Below are 5,210 nucleotides of genomic sequence, written 5' to 3' on the forward strand. Positions count from 1 at the left end.
TTCATCCCCGCTTTCAATATTTTGTATTGAATATGATCATGTGCCATCTTAGCCAAAGAACAACATGTTTCTTTTTCAGGAATATTCATGAAAATGCACCTACGTTCAAGAGAAGTGTCAACAACTTCGTGATCTCTCAACTAATAAATTGGATGAAAAATTAATTCATTTTAATTCTTCTCTTAGGGGTACAAGGGCATATTGGAAAAAGTTTCATTCTAAACTCATTGACATGATTACCCAATTAGGTTTCCCTACCTTGTATTTTACACTAACTACAACCAATACAAAGTGGTCTGACTTACATACTCTTATGCCTTGCCTTTGAACAACCATAGTCACAAACAAAATGAACAAGAAAAAAAATTGTTATTAAGTATTCACTTATAGTTGCTAATTATATCCACCAAAGAATCAATATATTTAGTCAGTTAGTTCTACATAAATATATTGGTGCCAAAGACTTTTGGTATAGGTTCATTCTCGTTCCATTTTGTCATGTTGTACAAGATTTTGAAAAAAACCTTTATTATTTTTGTTATATATATCTTAATTGCATGTTTATTTTTGTTAGGTATGAGTAGAAGCATATAGGTTCGATGCACGGTTTCTTTTGGTTGCCCGAAGTTCCGAATATAAAAATACTGGATTGGTCCAACCCAGCTTTGCAAATCGAAGCAACAAGTGTTACTTTGACAAATATGTAATAGCCTGGAATCCAAGTGTTACTTTGACAAATATGTAATAGCCTAGAATCCAAGTGTTACTTTGACAAATATAATATAGCCTAGAATCCGTGTGACATGCACCTTCGAAGTGTGAATGATGATCCATGCCTTTTAAATACTCAACAAAATTTTCGTGCAATGTTGAAGAGGATTATTAGCATTTGGTGAACTCCGTCCAAAGTCACAGGAAATGCAGTGTGGATTCATGTTTACGAAAATAGGGGTCAATCCTTTCCTTGTCGCTATGATGCTCCATTGGAGGTTCGTGCTAAGTCAATTTTGTTCATGCTATTGTTAGTGTCTAGCCACAATTTTATGTTGTTCCCAAGGATGAGCCAAAAGAATTTGAAACATTTTGTTGGACTCAGTTGCTTTTGTACAAGCCATTTAGTGACATCACTTATATAGGGCTTACAAGTGAAACAATCATTGAGGATTACAGGAATTTAAGATATCATATGTGGCATGTTGGTGGAACTCTTTTTCCAAATGAAAGCACAAAAGAAGATGTTAAGTCTCTTATACATAAAGAAAATGGTGATGGAGATTTTTATGTATCTTACTACCACTAGATCTATTTTATGTAGTCATTGAGTTTGATTTCTAAAATCATGCAAGTCCAAGTAAGATTCATTTTGGAACAACAAAAAGAATTTTGAAGTATGTGGGTGGAAAAAAAAAATGGTATTTGTATAATTCAATAGATAATTTTAGGTTGCTTGTTTATACAAATAGTGATTGAGTTGGATTTCTTGATGTTAGAAAAAGTACTTCAACTTATGTTTTTAGCCTAGGATTAGGTATCAAGGTTTTTAAAGGAACAAACAACTATTTCAATACCTTCTACAAAGGCAAGTGTATTGCAACAACAACAATAACAACATGTGAAGCAATTTCATTGAAGAGAATCCTAATAGATCTGAAGCAAGAAGAACATGACGCCATAGTTGTTTAACCTATCTACCATTGCAATAAGTAAAAAATTTAGTGTTTCACAGTAGCACCAAACATATTGAATCAAATATTATTTAGTAAGGGATTGTGTGGTAAAAGGAAAATTTGAAATAAGGTTTTGTAAAAGAAATGATCAACTTGCTACATTTACCAAAGCACTACTTAAACAGAAGTTTCATTTTTGGAATCACCTCATTAAGAGTGTCAAGGGAGTGTTGAAGATAATGCTTAATTGATTGATTTGTTACATGTCCTCAAAGTAGTGTAAACATAAATTAGGATTCAACCAATTAAGTTGGAGTCAACAACAATAACAATATATCAAGCAATTTGGTTGAAGGGAATCTTAACAGATATGAAGCAAGAACAAAAAAATTCCATAATTATTTATTGTAACATACTATTTCAAGAAGGAAAAGTCTAGTATTTCTAGTAAAAATCCTAAAATCTGATAATCAAGGGAGATCTTTTGTTTGACCCCTACCAAATCAACATTAGTTCAAAATTGAGTTCAATTGTTTAACCTCTTTCCATTCCAGATAAGATCAAGATTTAAAGGATAAATTGAGAATTGATAATAAATTTATATATTCCTTGTGTTTCGAATTGTGTTTAGTAACAACTAAAGCTAATGTTTCTAAAAATATGATCCATCACTGAATTTATATATACTAGTCCTTTGGCTACCTTAACAAAAGAAATATAGAAACATAAGTTATTTTTATTCTTAATGACTTTACTTAAATGTATATATATATATATATATATATAATCTCCACACAAATATTTATATTTTGTTCCAAATTAAAAGTAATCTTTCCTATAGCAATGACAAAGTAGGTGAAATGATGAGGAGAGAAATAGAATTAGAAGCATACCATAAGTAATGCAAAGCTTTTAAGCTCAAACTTCAAAAATAATTCCTGACCACATCTTATGTGGATAGCAGATTCCATAAATATGTAAGAGTTATGGATAGCAGATTCCATAAATATGTAAGAGTTATGATAGAGAAGAAAAGTGGGATATATAAGTGTATGCTATTAGAATGTAGATGCATGAGCAAGATTGCAGATTGAATAAATATCACAGAATTATGACCCAGAAGAAAAGTTTAACCTATTCATAAATATCTCAGAATTATGACAAAGAAGAAAAGTGAGATTTCTAAGTGTGTATGCTCTTAGAATGCAGATGCATAGGCAAAATTGCAGATTCCTGAAATATCCCAAAGTTATGCCCAAGAAGAAAAGTGAGATTTCTAAGTGTATGCTCTTAGAATGCATATGCCTAAGCAATAAACGACATGTTGCCCCAGTAATCTTCTTCAAGTAATTCGGGCAACGGTGAAGCAGCCTGCTGCTGAAAACCCTTGCTCAATTCTGACTGAATGTTACCATCGTTGTCATCAGTATCAAAGAAATCCAGAGGAAGCTCCAGAACACCTAGCTCCTCTGGGGCCTTATCTTTTGTCATATTAGCAACAAATGAAGGTACTTTAGGAGTTTCCACATTGCAGTCCCCGATCCATTCAAATGATGGAGAATTGCATTGCTGGGAGGTGTTGTCCTTCTCAACGTCATTATCATTATCATCTGGGTGCAATGACGATAAAACTGACAATAAAAGGGGATCGTCTCCTCCTCCATTGGGATAATGATTCTCCTTCCTGAAAATCCTGGGGGAACCTCTCGAGAACCTAGTTCCACATTGCAGTCCCTGATCCAGGGGAAGCTCTGGAAAACCTAGTTCCACATTGCAGTCCGTGAGCCACTCAAATGACGCAGAATTGCATTGTTGGGAGGTGTTGTCCTTCTCAATGTCATTATCATTATCATCTGGGTGCAATGACGATAAAACTGACGATAAAAGGGGATCGTCTCCTCCTCCATTGGGATAATGATTCTCCTTCCTGAAAGCCTTACCAGCTTCTGAATTCCACATCTTCAAGAAATAATCAGCAGGTGGATTATTGTTAGGCATTGTTGTCGTTTCCACTGTACTGCCATTAGTGTGGTAGGACATAATCAGTGATTCCCTCGAGAGGCGAGCTTCTGCTTCGAGTCTTGCATTTTCCCACTGTACCTTGTGCCTCCTCACAGCCCAGGCCTTGTACTCGTGTGGAGCATTGGGGTTGCTTTCTTCTATGGGCTTATGTGTCGAGGGATCGAGTCCCATCTTCAACAAACGCTTCTTCAGCTTGGAATTCCAGAAATTCTTAATCTCGTTATCTGTTCTCCCCGGCAGGTTGGAGGCTATCACAGACCATCTGAAACCATCACACAAATAAATAAATTGCGCCAAAGTATTCCATCGTGAGAATATGCAATAAGTATTTTGTTTATTTGTTACCTGCTACCTAAAATTCCATGCAACTGAATGATAGTCCGCCCTTCCTCTTCTGTAAAAGAACCTCGCTTGATATCAGGTCTCAGATAATTCATCCATCGTAATCGACAGCTCTTACTGCAACGAGGAAGCCCTGCATATTACAAAATTGAAGTTTATATAAATGGAAATACCTTGTAAACATAAATGAGAATATCAGAAAGTATATTTATATTAATTACAGACCAGCGAGTTGGGGAACCGCACGCCAATTGTCATGCCCATTTTTGAGAATGTAATTGACAAGAATTTGATCCTCTTCAGGAGTCCAGGGGCCCTTCTTTAACCCCCTTTTCTCACACCACGAAGCCCTACCCATGTTCCACCTCTGCAGATCCACAGCAAAAATTCTCTCAGACGTCCTGCAGATGACCAGTATATTGAAAGCTTGCAGATCAGCCATATATTGATCTCAGAGGTTATTGAGGTGGCTTAGGAGGACAAGTGGGGCCAAGAACATTAAACGACCCTTCACATCAATTGAAACGGAAAGCGTTTGTTATTACTTTGTCATGAGAGAGCGATAACAAAATCTAGCAGCGTATTAATAGGAAACATAATTGAAGATGTTTCTATAAATTGTATTATTAGGAAACATAATTGAAGATGTTTCTATAAATTTTCATGTTTACTGATTTGCTAGTGATTTGCTAGTTAAAAGTGGTTGGTTAAAAAAATTTCAAAAAATTTTGTGGATGCAGTGTTTGAATTTGAATCAAGTTTTTTATGGTGGAAATAGTTTTTTATGGTGGAAATAGATTCAGCACCATCAAAAACTTCTAGGACACCTAAAATTATGAATTTTGACAGCTTTTACTTGCATTTAACTTTTAGGGTAAATAATCATAATACTAAGGCAATTACTAAGATTGATGGCATTGAGGAAACAACACCACACGACCATGTTTTCATCAAGTGAAATATCATATAACCTAGAGAAAGCTGGGCCATAGTGCATATAACCAGATTACCCATGTATAGGTAGAATTTTATTTTTTGAATTTAGTTTTTTGTGATCCATATTACATTAATTAATATGGCAAAATTTTCTCCTATCCTATTTTTAAGGAAAAAAAAATCTTAAATTTTTATTCTTATTCTTATTTTTTTTAAACTGAGAAAAAATGGTTGGAATTATAA

General features: G+C 34.5%; 1 pseudogene; it reads right to left on the reverse strand.

Annotated features, from left to right (window-relative positions):
- Positions 1-2,972: 2,972 nt before the first annotated feature.
- On the reverse strand, positions 2,973-4,389 carry LOC149146899 (transcription factor MYB17 pseudogene; annotated as a pseudogene).
- Positions 4,390-5,210: the final 821 nt, after the last annotated feature.

Source organism: Pinus tabuliformis, chromosome 9 (genome assembly GCF_031772625.1).
Source record: "Pinus tabuliformis cultivar Carrire ecotype Pingquan chromosome 9, CPIR1, whole genome shotgun sequence".
Classification (NCBI taxonomy): Eukaryota; Viridiplantae; Streptophyta; class Pinopsida; order Pinales; family Pinaceae; genus Pinus; species Pinus tabuliformis.